Source organism: Tupaia chinensis, unplaced genomic scaffold (genome assembly GCF_000334495.1).
Source record: "Tupaia chinensis unplaced genomic scaffold, TupChi_1.0 Scaffold000010_1, whole genome shotgun sequence".
Taxonomy (NCBI): Eukaryota; Metazoa; Chordata; class Mammalia; order Scandentia; family Tupaiidae; genus Tupaia; species Tupaia belangeri.
The window spans coordinates 444685-464851 of NW_006159440.1; the positions used below are offsets into that span (position 1 = coordinate 444685).

The window sequence follows — 20167 nt, forward strand, 5'->3', positions numbered from 1 at the left end:
GGAGGCTTCTCGCACTGCCCACGGGAAGGCCAGTTCTGTTGTGCTTTTTATCCCCAATGGCTTCAAGACCAAGACCTTAATACAATCAGTAAGAATTAATTATTGGAAAAAAGAAGTTAAAAAACAAGAGACATACAAAATTAAAGATTTACTTTTTAAAAACTATTAGATGGAATAGACATAAAATTCCTCTGTCAAATTGTTTTTACATAGTGGTTCTCCACTGTGGGGGGACAGTGACTTTGCAGTCCCCACCCAACCTGGGGACATTTGGCAGTATCTGCAGACACTTGTCTGTCACAGCTGGGGAGGGGATGTCACTGGCCTCCAGAGGCCGGGGAGGCAGCTAAACACCTGACCGTGCCTAGGACAGGCCCCACATCAAAAACAGGACTGGGCTTAGAGCATCAGTCGTGCGGGGTCAGAGAACTGCTGTAAAAATCCCTACGTGGCTGCGATGGTTAGTACCGGGGAGGGGCGTCGGTGGCACGACTAGGGAAGCCCTGGAAAGCCGCTGAAGCATTGCTCCGGGCGTGTCCATGGGGCGTTTCCAGAGGAGACTGCGGAGAGCGTGGGGTCATGGTGGGGAGCTCCGGCTCAGTGCAGGCAACGCCATCAAATCCCCGCCGAGGAAGGAAGGACCAAGGGCAGGATGGACGTCCTTCTGCTGCCCTGGACACCAGAACGCGGTCCTCTCGGGCCTTCGACTCTGGGCCCCATGCCATGTCCTGCACCTCCCCTGGGCCCTTGGGCTGTCCGCCTAGGAGGGAGCTAGGCCATTGGCCTCTCTGTCTCTGAGGCCTTCGGACTGGGCCGCCAGCCGTAGGGCCATTTCCGCAGAGCAGTGCACCCCTCGCTGCTCTCTCCAGGCTCACCCCGCGGCTGTCTCTGGAGACCCTCATACCACGGCTCACCTGTTTGGATATTTGTTTCCCGGCAGATTGGGAGCCTTTTTGGACCACACTTGGAGACTGCCCTAACAGACTTGAATTTTGACCCAGTGAGGGTGTCACCCAAAACACTAGCAGATTCTCGAAGCCTTGAAATTTGGGAGCTTCTGCATAACCTATAGTAGAGGCCGGGGTCGGGGTTCAGCGAAGTCATCGGATGAAACGAATGATCCTCCTCGGCCGGCGGGCGCAGGGCTCGGAGCCAGGCGTGGTCACTAGCCAGCCGGTGAGCCTGGGGAAGCTGGTGACCGTCTCCAGGCCGCTCTGGTCCCTCTGTGAAATGGGAACGCGCCCTCTCCCCAGGGCTGTAGAGAGGAGCCGTGTGACTAATGGGGGCGAGAGGGCCTGACCCGCAGAGGTACCCAGTGTACCCAGGTTAGCTTGTTTCCATGGCCGATCCCAGCTCTTTGCGGCGTTCTCTTCTTTCCGTGTTGCGGCTTGAGGCTGCTCTCAGCTTTCTCTTCCTTCGCAGAAAAGCAGAACCCACCGGACACTTCCAACCGCCAGGCTGGCGAACGAGTGCGGGGCAGGTCTTGGTTCCTCCGGGAAGATTCAGGGGAGCCTCACAGAGCGGGGACCGCGGACGCGGGCACTCACCCCCTGGGCAGCCAGCAGTTACTGGGCCCCTGCCAGGCGCCCTCCCTGCAGCGGTGGGAAAGGAACCGAGAGGGAAAAGAAGAGGCCCCACAAGACTGGGGCAGGGTGGCCAGCCGGGAGGCGGCGCGAGGACCGAAGCTCTGTGAGAAGCAAACCCGGCTCCTGTTTGCTCGCTGGGAAGAAGGGACCAGGGAAGGAGAGAAGACGGTCCAGGGAGATGCTTCCTGAGTCCGGCGCCACCCTCAGAAGTCACTGTCGTGCTGGCTCCGGCCCTCCTGTCCAGCCGAGGTCCCTAGACCCCCTGAGCCTTCACTCCAGGGACCTACAGAACAGACTGGCCACGTTCCTGTCCTAGGGTCCAGGAGAGGGGCAGAGGCTGGTGTGGACCCAGCGGGAACTCTCCTGCGTGGGTCAGAAACTGAGCTCGCAGAAGGGGCGCCATGCCAGGGTGGAGCAGGGGCAGAGCTGGGGCAGGCCCTGGCCAGGGGCGATGAGGGGCCAAATGGAGGCCCTGAGCTCCCTGCTGCCCTACTGCTGCTTGAGAGGGCTTCCCTGCCTCCTTGGGGACTGGCCCTGTGAGTCACGCTGGGGCCATCGAGGCTGCTGCTGTGGGCAATTTTGAGGAAGCGGCAGGTGGCAGGTGCGGCTGGGCCTGCAGCTGAGGCAGGGCTGGGCGGTGAGTCCCGAGAGCCCTGCCCACGCCCAGGGAAAGGCGGGATAAATAGCAAACAGGGCGGCCACGGCGGCCGGCTGCCTGGGAGGAAGCCGTGTGTCCGCTCTGTACCCCCTGATTTCAGCGCCCTCTTCATGTCTGCTTCATGCCCACGTCCCCCACAGAAATCTGGCTCCCGTGACTGTGGCCGTGAAGTCCCGCCACAGGCAGAGTGAGCCGGAGATCCCGGGGTGCTGGTGACGTGGCTCCGTCCAAGCTGAAGGCCCCAGAGGCAGACAAGCCCACGGTGTCTGTCCAAGGCCGACAGCCCAGTGCCCCTCTCTTTGCCGCTGTCAGGCCTGGGGTTGGAGAGACAGTGTCCGCTGGTCACCTGGTGCGGGGAGGCCTGGGCAGGCCCTGGGACACGGAGAGAGTAAGACACAACCGCTAACAGATAAAGACCACACACAGGACAAAGCACTAGCAGCGACAGGAGGCATTTAACAAGGATGCGAGAACAGAGGAAGAAGCTGGGGCCTCTCCTGGGAAGCAGGAGATGGTCCTTTATATGTCCCTGGGGGCTTGTGACCTGACGCTCAACACCCAGGGTTGGTCCTGGGCCCGGATGATGTAACAGTGTCTATTTCACGACTTTTCCTGTTAATGATTAGTACCAGGTTTTCTACCGGGGAAGAACATTCGGCTTGTACCTTGGTGTCAGTCCCAGTTCCCCAAACCTCCCCGTGAAACACGGTAAAATCATCTTTCTACCCGGCACGTGCTTTGCGCGGCTCTCTCACTTGGTTGCATTTGTGTGCCTTTCATCCCCGAAAGCAGTTCATTCCCGTAAATGTTCCTGACGGCCGTTAGAGCCCCTACACTCTGATACAAGGCCCGACTGTTTTCTGTCTCCAACGCAGTCCAACGCACAACCGCACAGCATGCGAGATGCCTTCCTATCTTCAAAGAAAATGATATGTGAGTAGCACTCACCTTTTCCTGGGCACGTTGGTCTCTCTCTCTCCTTCCTCTTATTAAATCAGGAGGACACATCTTCCAGGTTGCGCTCTTTGCCATGACTCACGTTTGCCATGATCAGGTATTTCGGGGGGCTTTGAAATTAAGATGAGTAAAAACAAGATCCTCAGAGTCACGCAAACTGAAAGTACAACAAAAAGATCAGTTTAGTTTTGCTGGTTCGGTGAGACTTTCTGTTCACTGGCTTCATTATTCTTGAGCATCAGCGTCCAGGCACTTTGGTGGCACAATTTTGCAGTTGTAATTTCTGAGCCTTGAAAATGCACTCAGCTGAATAAATGTATTTTTTTTTTAAAGTGGGTAAAATATAATCTATGGCTTTTGAATCAGAATTGGTTAAACAACTGGAAAGAACCTTTGAGAAAACGTGCTGTAAATTCATTATTTCACAGATAAATACGACCAGAATATAACCAGTTTACAACAGGGCAAACCCGGTAACCTCCCACAACTCAGCTTCCCGATCTGTAAAATGAGAGGTTGGAAAGTATAAACCCTTGAGTACCCCCCACCTCAAATGTGTTGTAGGATTCAAGTAAATGGTTGTTGAGTGAATGAAGCGAAAGCCCAGAGAGACTGTTGGACTCGCCTGGGATCACGTAGTTTGTCAGAGACAGACACAAATCCTTTCACTCAGAGCATTGCTCTTTCTGTAGAAGAGGCTTAGAATAAAGATCCTGAATTAAAAAACTGCACAGAGATGAATCAGCCAAACACCTTAACAGAACACAACACAACACAACAACCTTAACTGGATCCCCAAACCAAATAAGTACATCGTACAGTACATTTTGATTATAGGCATACTCACGTTTTAGCCGTAGACGGGCTCCCCTCAGACACCCAGCCTCCGCCTCTACCGTAGCCAGCTATGCACTGAAGGCATGCTAGCTAGTAGCCCTAGTTTCTATTGCTACACAACAAACTTCTCCAAAAGGAAGACACAGCAGGGCCGGTCCGTGGCTTAGTGCTTAAGGGAGCTGGATCGTACATGGCTGAGTGTACAGTTCAAGTCCTGGACCCGGACTTGCATTGGGCATGTGTGCATGACTGCCCCAAATCCCAGCAGGATAGAGAAATGAAGGAAAAAGGATTCCAGCATCCTCTCCCTCTCTGGCTTTGGTGAGCACACATGCCCACTGGCAGATAAAAAAAAAATTAAAAAAGAAAGGGAAAAGACAACAATGTATTATTACCTCTCATTGTGAATTGAATTGCATCTCCCCAAATAGTATGTTAAATAAAACTTTTACCCCTAATCCCTGTGGATATGACCTTATTTGGAAATGGGGTCCGTGCAGATGTCATCCAGTGAAGAGGAGTATGACGGTGATATGACCGTGTCCTTATAAGAAGAGGATTTGGACACAGTGACTTAGAGGGAGGAAGGTTGTGGGAAGACTGAGGCGAAGACTGGACTGAAGCCGCCCAAGCCAGAATGGCTGGGCCTGACAGAAGCTGGACGAGACCAGGAAGGATCCTCCCTCCAAGGTTTCAGGGAGACAGCGTGGTTCTTCCAGCCCCTGCTTTCACACTCCCGGCCTCGAGAGCCATGCTGTAAACCACAGGCTTGTGGGGACTCTGTTACTACAGCTCTAGGGACTGACACACCTCTCCTGGTTCTGGGGATTGACTGGGCTCAGCTGAGTCCTTGTCACTCAGGGTCTCACAGCTGGTGCTGGGGCTGGAGTCTTCCAAAGGTTCGACCAGGCTGGACGGCCGAGCTGGCATGCTCACGTGGCTGCAGTGGCCGCTGCTGCTAGCTGGGGCTCGGCCGTGGGCACGGATTGCCACGTGGCATGAATTTTTTGAAGCATGGAAATGCCTCAAGAATGACCATGTCGGGAACCAGCAGTTAGCGTAATGGCTATGCTGCTGGACTCCCATGTAGTCAACCGCGGTTCGCGTCCTGGACCCGGTGGCTTAAAACTCACGCCGGGCACGTGTGCGTGTGTGCCCAAGATCCCGAGAGGAGAATGGAGGAGAAGGGATTGTGGCGTGACTATCCCCTCTGGGGGGTGATTTCTCGCTTTCTGTCTCTATGTCTCTGTCTGTCTGGCGAGCGCAGGCGCCCTATAGCAAAAACCTCTCCAAAAAAAAAAAGAAGCACCATGCCAGGTTTTTTTTATTTTTTTATTTCTTTTTTAGGTTTTTGCTATAGGGGTGGATGTGCTTGCTGGAGCAATACAGAGAGAGAACAAGAGAGAGGAAGTGAGAAATCACCCCCCCCCCGGGGGGGATGGCTATGCCACAATTTCTTTCCTCCATTCTCTTTCTGGGGTTTTGTGGGCATGCGCACACACATGCCTGGTGTGGTTCTTGAGTCACCAGGCCCAGTACTTGAACCCTGACCATGTGTGAGTCCAACACCTTAATGATCTTGCCACCTGCTGGCTCCAAGAATAACAGTTCCAAAGAGGTAGGAAGTAGACTTGTATGCCAGGGAGACCCTGGCTAGGAAGCAGACCGGCTTCCGTTCTGAATGCAATCGGTCAAACCTGTCGGGTGTGGCAAGGTCACGCTGCAGAAGAGCATGTGGCTGGGGCCTGGGACAGGAACGCGGACTCCAGCTCAGCACTCTCTAGCTGGCTGGAGAATGTCAGCCTACGAGAAGCAAGGTGGCTCCCGTTAGAGCAGGAGTCTACTGCTTGGGGACAGTTCTTCGAGATGTTCAGAGCTACTGCTCCCTTCTCTTAATATTCACTAAGAAGATTAGGTCATACCAAACCTTTCTCCTCAGCATGGTTAGTGAGTGATGGGACCTGGAGGAGCTACTCAAGCCCCAAGGATTCTAAACGACAAGGAGGGCTTCTTCAAGGCAGTTTCCCCCAGGGCCTTCATCACCCTGGGACACAGCTCAGCAGCCTGGTGGGGACACATCCTCTCTCCTTGCTTTGGTATCATTTATGACAACTACGATTCCGTGTTCAGTGATTGCTTGAAGTCGGCAGGCGAGTTCTGCCGCTGCTTCCTGCTGCAGCTCCCTGGGGTCCTTTTCCTCACGCTGGCAAACTGCCAGGGACTTGCGTGGTCCCTCTGAGTCTGAGCAGCTTCCGTGGTGGTGGCTAGCCATCCATTCAGAATCCCACTTCCAGAGTTCTTTATATTCCAGGCTGTCTGTAAGCCCTTGCTAGCAAGGTGCAGCGGGACAGGAAACACCCACGACCGCGGGAACGCAGCGCCCGTCAGCTGGGCAGCTTCCTGGATGGCGTCTCCTTCAGTTGTACATCTGGGTGTCTTCCAGGCAAAACTATCCGTGCGAGGCCCTGGTCAGCTCTCTCACCCAGACTGCTCCTGGCATCTCCAGAGTGGTCTTGCAGCCTCCCCTCCAGACTTGAGGCTATTGAGGTAAGATCTGCAGAATTTGCTGACTGATTGGAAGCTGGAGAAGAAAGAAAATTTCAGGATAAGTGCGAACCCCAGAGATGATGGCTGTGTCACTAAGTAGAAGGGGGCATCAAAAGACGCACAGACCTGAGGACTCCAGTGCCAGCCAGCTGGGTGTGGAGGGCGGGCAATGTAGGACGCAAACACCTCAAGTTCAGAGTGAGTCCAAGGCGGGAGGGTTGTTGGGCCCATCTCTGTCTGACTTTTCCAGTCTACCTCTTTAGAGGCATCCGTTCCCTCCTATTTCCGAGTTTGGGGAGATAGCGGCTGATTCTTGGCCCATGCCTTGTCCAGAAGTCAATTCTTGGCTGGGCGGCTAGTGTATTTTACTGTGGAAATCCAAACACTATTGGCTTACTGTTTGGCCGAATCGATTAATTGTTTGTGTTTTTATACTTTGTATGGGTAAACATTACACGTATTTTATAATTATTATGTTTTTGAAAGAGAGATTTTTGCAATAGGGCAGGTATGCTCACCCGAGAGACAAAGAGAAAGCGAGAAATCACCCCCAGGGGGATGGCCATGCCGCAATCCCTTCTCCATTCTCCTTTCAGGATCTTGGGCACGCATGCACATGAGCCTGGCATGAGTTTCAAGCCACCGGGTCCCAAATTCAAACTGTGGTTGACCACGCAGGAGGTCCGGTGACACAGCACAGAGGAAGGAGTTACTGTTTTCTTGGCGAAGTCCAGGAGAGTCTGACAGACACTTAGGCTGAGCGCCATCTTGCAGGCTAGGTGGCCTTCCTGAGGGGCCAGCTGGGGAGGTGTCCGCGGTGGAGGGAGCGTGGGAGAGCCAGCGCGCCTCACGAAGGGCACGACGAGGCTGGGGTGAGGCAGCCGGTGTGCTGGGGGCTCTGCCGCTCCTTTCTGTCTGGCCTTGGTTAAGTAACTCTCCCCCAGCCCACTTTTCCCCCTCATTTACAAGTGCGGTATGAGACTGAGTGTGAGCCTATTTGTAAGTACCAAGAGGGCAGCAGGTGCTCAAAGCTGGGCCCACCCTCCCCAGGTAAGAGGCCATGGCAGGGGATGTGGCTGGGAGGGGCTGGGGAGAGCCTCCGTGGCCATTTTGTACTGGAAACGTCTAGGTTAAGTCTGAGCTTTCAGAGTCCCCGAGGCAGTTGGGAGGGTGATGGTAGTGGGGAGAAACAGAGCCGGAGGCGTCAGGCCAGGCCCTCTGACCTTGGAGGAGAGGAGCCGGGCGATCCCTGCCTCTCCTGGCCCTCACAGAGGCGGGGAGGCATCGATCAGTAACTGTGAGGGTCCACAGAGGGCATCCACTTTAATCCGTAATACCGAGTTTCCTTCTCCCACCCGTGCACTTCCAGCTCATTTTACTTCCAGGCCACTTAAGACACACTTTTGTCCGACTATGTAGTTAAGGCAAGTTCATTGGAAGACAGGCCGTAGTGTCCCCGGGCGCTGGCCGGCTCTGCACCAGGCACCCTTGGTGAAGCTGGGCAGGACTGGGTCCATCCAGCCTTCTGGGCGGCCCCTGGGTAGTACCACAGACTGGGGCGGGGCTCTGGTCCCCACCAGGCTGGGGAGGAGCGTGCCCCCTGCCCCGTACCCCTCTGCCCCCGTGGGACTCCAGGACTTGTATCTTTAGTGAGCTAACCTTTTAAGAAAAATAGGAAGAGACATTGACACAAGGACACAAGGCATTCTATTTCTTTTCTTTCTTTCTTTCTTTGAGTTTTTTTCCTGGCTACATATTTATTCAATAAATAATTTCCTCCAACTTTACTGAGGTGGCTGGCCCTATCCATGACCAAATCCACCTCTTAACTGGAATTCGGTGACGGACCCGCCCCAGCCCTGGCTTTCCTGTCCGCATGGGGTGGGGGGTGGGGGGCTTGGGGAGCACAGCACTCCGTCTGTAGGTGTCTCTGAGCTTCTCCTCTTGTAAGTCTTGCAGGTCGCTTGCCCTCCAGACTTCCGGTCAGGGCCTGCCAGTCTCAGGACGGCTTTGGCACAGGGTGGCAGGCAGGATCTGAGGGGGCACGTGGAGGTAATCGTGCAAAACTGGATACCCTCATTGGTAAGTACCAGCGGGAATGTCTCCAGGCAAAATGCTCCTTCATGCAGCCGTGGGACTAAGGGACTGTGTGACCTTCATGACATGATGGTTGAGCACGTTCTTGTCAGCCAGCTCCGGCGCTTGGGCATATGGACGTCTGGCCACCATCACTCCCTTCTTAAAAAGGAGTTCATAACAGCAATCCAGTTCTTCTTGGGCATCAGCATCGTGGTGGCTGCAGGTCCGAGGCCCAGGCTGGAAGGGTGGCACTTCTATTTCTTAACTGTCCCAAATTTCTTGAGTGAAAACTGCTGAACACTCTACTACCTGCCCAATTTCGTTTCATAGGGTGCGTGCACCCAGGGGAGAAAAACAGAGATGGAGAGAGAGAGGAAGTGAGAAATCGCCCCCTAGGGGGGAAGGCCATGCTTCAATCCCTTCTCCTCCATTCTCCTCTCAAGATGTCGGCTCCGAACACACACACACACATGCACACACACACACACACACACGCACAAACACACATGCAAAGTGTGGCTCTTTAAACAACATTTAAAAAAATAAATAATTAATTTTTAAGAATTATTTTATTTAGCTTTATTTATTTATTTGATCGGAGAGGAACAGAGAGAGAGAAAGCAAGCCACCAAGTCCAGGACTTGGACCACGGTCGGCCATGTGAGAGTCCAGCGCCCTTTAACCACCACGCCAGCTGCCGGCCCCCACCCCAGTGTGATTTTCAAAGCCACCAAGTCCAAGATTTAAACCACCACGGGATCCAGGGCTTTAACCTGATGGGCCCCTGTCCACATTTTCAAAAAGAAAAATACATAGAAAGACTACATTGAGGATAATGTTAATATTGGGTTGTCAGAAAAGTCATAGCATGTTTTCGCATAGAAAAAATACTCATGACTTTCTGACAACTCAATATTTCATTGAGCAGCTTGCCATACTTGTGTGTATCTTAGAAGGTTATTTCAGTTGGTGCAATGTGAATTGTAGAGAGCGAGAAACAGCACCGTGTCCGCTGTGCCAATGCTGACTTCCTGATTTTGGTCATCGGCTCATAGATATATAAGGAATGTCCTCTTTTAAAGGGAAAAATACTAAATTATTCGGCACAAGGTCTGCAGACATCTACCAGCCAATGTTTGCTTCCAAACATTTCAGGGAAAAGTGATAAAGCCAACCTGGTAAAATGTGGACACTGGGGACTTTGGGGGAAGGAGACACATGAATTCCTTGGACTATTTTAACTTTCTTCTTAGTCTAAAATGTTTTCAAAACTGAAAACAAAAATCGTGTTTAACGTAGGCTAACTATATAGCACTTCAAGGATTGAGGAAGGTTGGTGGTAGTAGCGGGTGAGTATGTATCTGTGTGTGTGCGTGTGTGTGTGTGTGTGTGTGTGTTGGGGGTGGGTACAGAGCAATAGAAACCTCTTAGTGTTAACTCCAAAGACTGGTAGTAATCACACAACCTAATTCTACACTATTGCCTCAACTTCTCAATTGTTTTGAGAAACAATTTTTTTTTTTGCTCCTCCTAGATGCAAATTTAGTATAAACAGAATAAATCAGAACAGATAATGAAAAGCTTTTGTTTTCTGTTCTAGCAATTGTGGTATATGTATAAATCTCAGCCTGGAGGGAAGTAATTTGACGAAAGTTGATATAAAAGCAAAATGACTGGGACCCTAATCCCTCTGGGATCTGCATGCATTCTGAACGCCCTTACTTAGGGTGCAGGGCGCAGAGGGACGCAGGACATGGTATTGTTGTTAAGGTACCTGGGGGAGGGGGCCACCAAGGCGGATGGGGACGTTACCAGAGGTGGTGTGTTGCCTTGCTTACAGAAAACTGATGAGGGGAGACTGAGATACCGACCGCAGGGCTTGGACTGCCAGCGGAACCGAGGCTCAGATGTGGCCGGAACATGTGGCCCTGATTTGTATCAGGGAACTGGAGGCTTACGGATGATCCGCTGCCTCAAAGGAAATGGAGAACGCCCTTAATTAGGGTTTTATTTCAGTCCCGCACCATCTGCCCCATGGGTGGGACTCGCCAGGAAGACAGCCGGAGGGAGGGCTGTTATGCACTGTGTTTATCAGGCACCTTCTACACGTGAGGCCCGGCGCGAATGTCACTGTGTGTTTATCAAGCACCTTCTACACGTGAGGCCCGGCGCGAATGACGGCAAAAACGTGGAGAGTAAGATAAATAGACCTATGCAAACGGGCGGCTTACAGGCCAGAGACTTCCGGCTAAAGAGTTTCCACTAAAGTCAGTTTCTCCATCTGAACAGGGAAAGCTCTCGCCGTGTGTAAGGATCAAACGAAATGAGTTGATGTTCCGCCGCGGTGGCGTGAGCAGGAGGGCACCACTGTGTGGTGGCTGAGGCCACACGGGAGGCTAGGGTTCAGTTCCAGCCCAACCTAAAAATGGCAGGCATAGGGCAGCAGATGCTACGGTGATTAAGATGCTGGATCCTGGGGAACCAGCAGTTAGCGTAATGGCTATGTCGCTGGACTCCCACGTAGTCGACCGCGGTTCGCGTCCCAGACCCGGTGGCTTAAAACTCACGCCGTGTGCGTGCGTGCCCAAGATCCCGAGAGGAGAATGGAGGAGAAGGGATTGCGGCGTGACCATTCCCCCCTGGGGGGTGATTTCTCGCTTTCTGTCTCTATGTCTCTCTCTGTCTGGCGAGCGCACGCGCCCTACAATGAAAATCTCTCAAAAAAAAAAAAAAGATGCTGGATCCTGGATCCTGCATACCTGAGTGCATGATTTGAGTCCCAGATCCAGGAGCTTGAAAAATCATACAGGGTGCACATGCATTCGTGCCCTAAATCCCGAGAGGAGAATGAAGAAAAAGGGATTGTGGTGTAGCCCCAGGGAATGATTTCTCACTTTCTCTCTCCCTCTCTCTCTCTCCAACAAGTATATACACCATATAGTAAAAACAAAAAAAATAAAAAAATAGAAAAAATAAAAGAAGAACTCAGGCATGAGCTGTGGACCTAGCTAACTGGGAGGCTGGGGCAGAAGTATCAGGACATGGCAAGACCCTGGAGAAAATTCCCATTTCTCTCTCTTGCTCTCTCCCCCTCCCTTCCCCCCAAAACAGGTCAAGGAATGAATGAATGGACAAAGGTAAAGCAAGCAATACGAACGTGGCGTCCGTCCGTCTGTCAGGCACTCACAGTTGTTGGTTTCTCCCTTCTCCTTCTTCTGTAGGGGCCTCCCCTGTCTAAGCCATTTATGGCTCCTACACGTCACTCTGGTCTGTCCTGTTAGAATACTTCCAGGGACCTAACTCTGGACCTCCTGCTGGTGTTTTAACTGTCACTCTGGTCTGCCCTGCTAGAATACTTCCAGGGACCTAATTCTGGACCTCCTGCTGGTGTTTTAACCCGGATGTTCTAAGAACCTCTGAACTCTCCCCTGGAGACCCTCGCTCCGGGGCACGCATTCACTTGGGTAGGAAAGCCATCTGGTTTGTAAATGTGCATATATTTGGGCTGCAACGGTGATTTCAATTTGTAGATTTCACCAAGGCGGTGCTATCAAGTGGTGTTCGGGTTGATTAATTTTATATGTATTGGAGTCTTTGAGATTGTTAGTTCACATGTATGGAAATAATTTTCAGGAAATGAACTACGAGTGCTCCTGTATAGGACAATTTTAATACCAGAGTAAAATTGCTTTTAGATGACTAGAATGTCAGGCTTCTGCTATAAATCTGTACAGAAAAAGGGGAAAAAGGAAAACATAGGTGGAACAAACAAAAGTCCAGAAAATAGATGTGGCGTGATTGTACTTTCGTTATGTTAGGGAGATGTTCTTGTCCTGTTTTCCCTGGGAGTCAGACCTTTGTCCAGCCTGTGAAGCTGTGTAAAGGTTGGGGTATTTATCTCAATCCCACCGGAGCTCAGGAGCAATTTAGGACGACTGGAGTGGGGCTGGAGGCCGAGCCAGAGAAAAGATAAGGTGTCGGGGCTGTGCGTGCAGGCAGCCCCCAGCCAGCATGTGCTTTCGATAACTGGGCCCAGACGGGAGGAAACAGGATCTCACATCCACTGGGCTCAGATCGTAGCCCAGAGAACCCCTGATAGAACTGAGCCTCCGCTTGCTGAGGGGCCCGGCTGCTCTGTGGACCATGCGTGGAGGGATAGCGAGATGTTGAGTCTGGTGCTTTTCGTTGAAAACACGCTGCTGGCTGGCTGCCTGAAAAAAGGGCAGATCCGAGTGCTCTTTTCTCCCTGGATTGAAAGCTCCATCTGCCCCAGGCTGTGGCCCTACGGGAGATATTTCATAACTGCTTACACAATGACACGGGTCTTCCCACAATCAGAACTAGTGCAACATACGGAATCCTGCAGAGACCAAAAGGAGGAGCCATGGACAATGCGTGCTTTTAGAGAAGAAATGTGATGAGTTGAACTAGAAGCTTAGGTTTTTTAAAAAGCAGGGCCAGCAGTGGCATGAGGTTAAGGTGCTAGATCCCACTTGGCCAGTTGCAAGGTTCGAGTCCAGACCTGGAGGCTTGAGGATCACACTGGGTGCGTGGGTGTGTGTGCCCACAATCCTGGGAGGAGCCTGGAGGAGAAGTGATTGTGGTGTGGCCATCCCCTCTGGAGGGTGATTTCTCATTTTCTCTCTGTTTTTCTCTGGTAAGCGTGGGCCAAGAAACCAAGGCATAATGTTGCACATGGTTCTACTTTAGTGGACTGACAAAGAAGGAAATAAAACTGAGAAGTCACTTCTCCTACTCCAGTCAGAAGAAAACGAAACAAAATGTATTTACATTCCCTCATCCCCGATTTTTGTTCTAGCTCCGTTATATTCTGCCAGAATGGATTCTGAATCATCGTTCTGTTACCAGAAATTTGTGTTGCATTATTAGCAGGTGTGACTGCAAAGTAAGGGTACTGATTTCTGTAAATCACGCATGAAAATCAATGATGTGATTCATAATCAGAGCATCGACAGTATTCTGTTTAGCATATGTGATTTAAGACATTACTGAGGATCTCTGGGTTTACTTGTCAGCATGTGGATTTGGATTTAACAACTGATTTCTGAACTTTGCATCTCAAAATAGTTTAGGGACCAGCAGTTAGCATATTGGCTATGTCGCTGGACTCCCACGTAGTCGACTGCGGTTCGAGTCCCGGACCCGGTGGCTTAAACTCATGCCGGGCGCATGTGCGTGCGCGCCCAAGATCCCGAGAGGAGAATGGAGGAGAAGGGATTGTGGCGTGTCCACCCCCCCGGGGGGTGATTTCCTGCTTTCTGTCTCTCTGTCTCTGTCTGTCTGTCTGGTGAGTGCACACGCCCTATAGCAAAAATCTCTCCAAAAAAAAAAAAAGTTTATACGTCTAAGAATAATCATATGTTATTTAATAACTTACGAGCAATATTTGGTCCCCAACCCCCATTCGATGACCCAAATAAGACTGTCGCTAGGTAGATTCAGGTTATAAAGCCTTGGCGTGAAGCTGATGCTGTGCAGTGTCCTGTGTATACGTCGAGGCTGTCGGGAGAGTCACACTGCTGTTTCACATGGAAAAATATGTCATGACTTTTCTGACAACTCAATATTTTGCAGTGAGATGCTCCATATCGATAATACTTTGAAATAGAAACTCACTTTTTAACTTTTGGTCTTTTTTATTTTCAACACAATGAATCAGAACAGTGAAAATTTTGTTTTTCTTGTTGTATCGTTTCATACATTGTCAAGTTTCCTCAATTGCAAATTCACGTTACGGAGCGAAGGAAAGCTCCATGTACAGAATCAGCAACCAACAGGCCCTTAAGACAACCAGCCTGACAAAGCGGACGGAACCGGGAAGCTGTGTTTGGTGGCCGGGCTGAAGGATGGAGCCGACTTTAGGCAGGCCTTCTTAAGGTGATCAGCGATGGATGGATTTCTTGGCCTCTGGGCACTCCCCCAATTTTCCTGTTGCCTGCTGAGAAGTTCAAAGAAGTCCGGGTTGCTCCTGGCCTCCCTAAAAAAGGTAATCTCACAATTCCATGTTTTCGGTTTTGCTGTCTCTATAAGCTTGAGAATACCAGACACTGAAGGGCAGCTAGGGCAATGCGCAGGTGACGTCTGGCTACCCTGGAGTCATGTCTTTTCTTTCTGCTAAGAAAAACCTGATTTTGCTCAGGGTGACAAGGTGCCCAGCCAGAGGAGATGACTCATGACATTTCAGAGTTGATCATAACAAACTCATTCCCTTTCACTGGATAGTCAGTTTGCTAGCCGCCCTTCCAGCTAGGAGTGTCCGTGGACACATTGCGTTTCTTGCCAACCAGATGCAGGAGGAAGTCTGCAGGGAGGCCTCTGGAGAGCTTTCGCTAGCTTGATACATGATAAAGTGGGGGTTCTTTCTGCCTTGAATTTTTATATATTTGCAACTATTGCAGCCGTCTTGCAACTATGAGGTAAAAGCATGGGATGATATACGCCAAAATGGAAAATGGAATTACAGAAAGAGTTTGAGTTCTTTTTTTTTTTGGAGAGGTTTATTTATTTATTTATTTATTTTTGGCTATAGGGCACGTGTGCTTGCCAGAGAGACAGAGAGAAGACAGAAAGCGAGAAATCACCACCCAGGGCGGATGGCCATGCCACAATCCCTTCTCCTCCGTTCTCCTCTTGGGATCACTGGGACTCAAACCAGGGTTGACTACATGGGAGTCCAGTGACATAGCCATTATGCTAACTGCTCGTCCCGAGTTTGAGTTCTTAATAACATTATTAAGCTTGCAGACCAATCTGGATAGGGACTAACTCTGAGTTTCTTGCCAAGCAAACAGGGACTATCCTTATAACTTAAGCTACAGTGAGTGGAGCCAAACTGTGCCACCTGTAGCCAAGTTTGTACCTTACAGGATACAGCTTTCAATATAATCTTTTACAGCTTAAAATATAATCGACTGGGGGGGCGGCAGGTGGCATAGTGATTAAGGGTGCTGGACTCCCACATGGCCGACCATGGTTCAAGTCCTGGACCTGGTGGCTTGCTTTCTCACTTTCTTTCTTTCTTGCTCTATTCCTCTCTGGTAATTGAAATAAATAAATAAGTAAGTAAATAAATGATGTTAAATAAAATAATTAAAAAATATATAATAGATTGAATCTGTCTGTTTAAAATGTACTACTACTATCCACCTGATGTTTTTGATGGATGATGCTAACCCTAGTATTTAGCTAGCTTTCTGCATATACATTCAGGGAATGTCTGGGGGGAAAAAGTCAAGATTGGAGAGAGTGATCATCCGGAGTGGCCCTGCGGCCTTGTGGTTAAGGGAGCCTGATCTTACACGGCTGAGTATGGTTTGAATCCTGACTCCAGAGGCTTGATAAACACTTTGGGCACATGTGCAATTGTGCCCCCAAACTCCAACAGGATAGAGAAATGGAAAAGGGACTGTTGTGTGCTTCCTGTTCCTCTTTCTGTTCCTCTCTGGGGAGCACATGTGCCCTCTGGCAATTAAAAAAAGTAGTAATCTGCACTTAACTAGTATTCTCCTGACATAAATGATAGATTTTACATTTGATAGAATAGAAATAATTACATAGGCGATTAGAACATAGCTCTGCTTCCAACTGAAGTAGACAATTAAATTTCCATGCTTTTCTGCTTCAAACATTTCTACTTTGATAAGTTTTTGTGCTACTTCATTATATTGCCTGTAAATGGACAGAAAAGAGCAATCCATGGGGCTGGCAGGTGGCATGGTGGTTAGGGCCACCGGACTCCCATATGGCTGACCGCGGTTTGAGTCCCTGACCTGGCGCTCTCTCTGTTCCTTTCTGATAAAATTAAAAAATAAATAAATAAGCAAAGTTAAATAAAATAATTCTTAAAAAAAGAGCAACCCATTAATCAGTTTTAATTTTTTTGTATTTCTTGTACACTGTAAAAATCTCATTTTGGCATGTTAAAACCACTTAAAAATTTAGGGGAAGGCAAAAGGCACTGAACTAACTTAGCACATTTTCTTCCAAAAAATGTAGTCACATGCATGAGGGAGTCTTCAAAAAGTTTATGGAAAATGCACATTATGAAAAAACTAGGTATGGATTTATTTCATTTTTTTTTTGTCCCACAATAAACTCATGCTTTAAATCCACTTTTCCACAAACATTCTGAAGTCCCTTTATATTTCTGCACTATTTATATAAATTATATATCACTTCATAAATATTTGCATATACGTTTGTGAATTACTATTGTTTTTTAAAATAGCTTTATCTCAAGTACACCAAAAGTGACAAAATTAGAAATCTATCAGTTAGATTTTTTTTTCTTTTAAAATTTTATTTGTTCCACAGTGAGAACAAGGCAGGGTCCCAATACCGTGATCTACCTCTAGCCCAGACTGAGGGCATGTGCCAGCCCGGCACACCCAGGGAGGTCTCCAGACTTGAACTAGCAACCTTCCCATGCTGGTCAACCTTGCAGAGTCGTGTTTTACACTCGCATCACTGTCTGGCCCCTATCGGATGGCTCTTGCTGTGTGACCTTCTCCTCACTGACACACACTCAGCTCAGTGGCTTAAACACTGGGTGTCACAGCTCCTGTGTCTGTGGGTTGGTGGATCTAGCCTGGGCCTGACTGGGACAGTGCTGTGCCGCAGGTTGGCTCAGGTCCGCCTCCCTCTTCATAGGCCGTGGGCTGGCTGGCGGGGATGTGTTTCTCTCCTGGCAATAGCAGAAGTGCTAGAGGAGCCAGAGGCCTAGCCAAGTGCACAGACTCATTCTGAGGCTCTGCTGGCGTCACACCTACTGGTGAGACATTGGCCACAGCACGGGCCACGCCCAGCACGGTGGTGTGAGGAGTGCACAGCCCTGCTGGGGGGAGGGTCTGCACCGAACGTCATCCAGTGGCTGTGTTCACAGGAGGAGGCTTGGGGAGAGGAAGGGAAAACAACAGTGCAGTGTGAATGAGGAGGGACTGGCCACAAGGACCCAGCTCTTGCCATTGTTCCCACTCAGTTCTCAGAACCTGATGAGCTAAGAACTGGAGAAACCATGGGGGGTGGGGGGAGAGGGATGCCTTGTACTCCTCCCTCCCAGGAAAGATACAGTTCTTCCCCTGGAGCGTGCTTAGGCCATGCTTAGAGGAATTAACTTGAACGTGCTCTTACCGGGAGCGCAGCCACCACGACCGTATTCAGCTATGAAATAAAGACCATTGTGTTTCATTGTTGTTGCCTCTCTGGATGCTGGAATTGTACAGAGATTGTATTTATAAGCTTCTTAATGTGTGAATTACCTACACTTATTTTTATTTTGCTGTAGAGCAGGAGGGGGGTGGTGGCAGTGAGGAAGCACCCCCAGTGGGGAATGGCCATGCTGCAATCCCCTTCTCTCCATTCTCTTCTCAGGATTTTGGTCACGCAAGCACATGCGCCTGACATGTTTTTCAAGCTACTAGGTCTAGGACTCAAATTGCTCAGTCAGCCACGTGGGATCCAGCCACCTTACGCACCACACCATTGGCCGGCTCATTTACCAATATTTTTAAACAATAATAATGAAAACAATAGTCATGTTCTTCACATGCACTATTTCATGCTAATTTTCACAGCAACTGTATTGAACAGAATTATTTATGATTCCTGCTTCACAGGTTAAGTCATCTGCTAAAGGTCACAGCAGAGAAGCCAGGACTTGAACCTAATCTCATTTAGGACTCCACGTGCTCAACAGGACACAGATGGCTGCTCGCACCGTGTGTGTGAAAGCAGTGCCCAAGCTGTTCTAGCCTGATGTGGCACGAGAAACCACCGCAGCCAAACGGGTACCGTGAACTAGCCGTGCTGTCAACAAATCATGCAGCTGTATTACGGCCTCCCCCAGTGTCGGAACACAGGACCGCATATCTAGCATGCACTTCAGCACCGGATCTTGGAAGTTAGCAACATGCGTTTGTAAACCCATAGGAGTCTTCACATACTCTGAGCTCTTGTGCTGACCGAAGCCAGCCATGTCACCCACATTGGGCCCTCAAACCAGGCTGACCTGGCCCATGCCCATAATGAGTGACCATAATCGTCTGTGTCCTGTGTGGCAGATCCCGGTCCCTGGCCTTTTCCTGCGGCTCTGGACCACCAGGGAGTGCGTAGGCAGCTCAAGGCCCCCATCATAGCTGGGTCCCCACAGCCGCCGAAACATGTTTTATTTTTTGCCTCTTATTCTCCATCACATGCTGCATGAAGTGAAACCTGCCCTTAACTTGACTTGTGGAGCAACATTTGAAGAAACTTCCCAGAACTCAAACCCAGGGGAGGCCTTTTTCTGAACCTGAATTTAACCCTTCCCTTTCAGTCTCCCAGCCCTTTGCGCATTGACCTGAATGAATGTAATCTCTGGGCCTTTAAATGTGTCTAACAATCATTTGAGCGATTGTCCTTTTCATTTGTTTCAAGCGATGAAAATTCCTTTAGAAAGGATATTTTTTAAGAAAAATACTTTGGGAACCAGCAGTTAGCATAATGGCTATGTCGCTGGACTCCCACATAGTCGACCGCAGTTCGCGTCCCGGACCCAGTGGCTTAAAACTCACGCCGGGCATGTGTGCGTGCGTGCCCAAGATCCCGAGAGGAGAATGGAGGAGAAGGGATTGTGGCGTGACCATCCCCCCTGGGGGGTGATTTCTCGCTTTCTGTCTCTATGTCTCTCTCTCTGTCTGTCTGGTGAGCGCATGTGCCCTATAGCAAAAACCTCTCCAAAAAAAAAAAAGAAAAATACTTTGGTGTAAACTGGGAGAGCCCATCCCTCTAACCTAAGAGAGCTTTCATGTGAACCACAAGCTGACAGTTACTCGTCCAGTCATGTGTTCAGTCGCTGTGTGTTTTTGCTTCTTTGACAAGAGTGACACACTTCTGGGAGTGCTTTGGAAATGGCTAGTACAGATGAGAGCGTGGTCAAGCTCCCTCGGACGGGTAAGTCAAAAGATTTTATGATTGAGAGAGTGTGTGCACCTGTGTGCAAGAGACAGAGACACTTTTGCCAGGGTCTTGTCACAAGACCTGTTTTTGTTGCTGAAACGGCACAAACCTGACCAGCTGGAATGAACACGCTCCACTCAGTGGACACTGGTTCTCAGTAGCCCATGCAGCCATATTGGGGTCACCACAACATCAGGGGGGCAAGCTGGTTTTCAACTCAGTCTGTCTAGCTCAGGCTCCAAAATCAATGTGTTTGTGGCCAGCAAGTGGCGTGGTGCTTAAGGTGTTGAACTCCCACAGAGGTGACCATGGTTCGAATCCCAGACCTGGCAGCTTACTTTTTCACTTTCCCCTTCTCTCGCTGGTCAAAACGAAATAATATTAATAATAAATAAATAAATAAATAAATAAATAGGTAAATAAATAAATACTTCTTTAAAAAATTAACATGCTTTTATAGGTAAAATCTACTGTTGAAAGAAAAAGATTAGAAGAATTCATTCCTAGGGGCCAGTAGGTGGCATAGTGGTTAAGGCGCTGGACTTCC

At 49.8% G+C, this 20167-nt stretch overlaps 1 long non-coding RNA gene across 2 annotated transcripts; it reads left to right on the forward strand.

Annotated features, from left to right (window-relative positions):
• Positions 1 to 1885: 1885 nt before the first annotated feature.
• Positions 1886 to 18598, forward strand: LOC106733609 (uncharacterized). 2 transcript variants are annotated; one of them, XR_003547288.1, is made up of 5 exons: positions 1886 to 3177; positions 6350 to 6585; positions 7182 to 8667; positions 14395 to 14671; positions 18300 to 18598. It is a non-coding gene; the product is annotated as an uncharacterized LOC106733609 (long non-coding RNA). The 2 variants fall into 2 exon arrangements; XR_001369593.2 differs by having other exon boundaries at positions 6482 to 6585.
• Positions 18599 to 20167: the final 1569 nt, after the last annotated feature.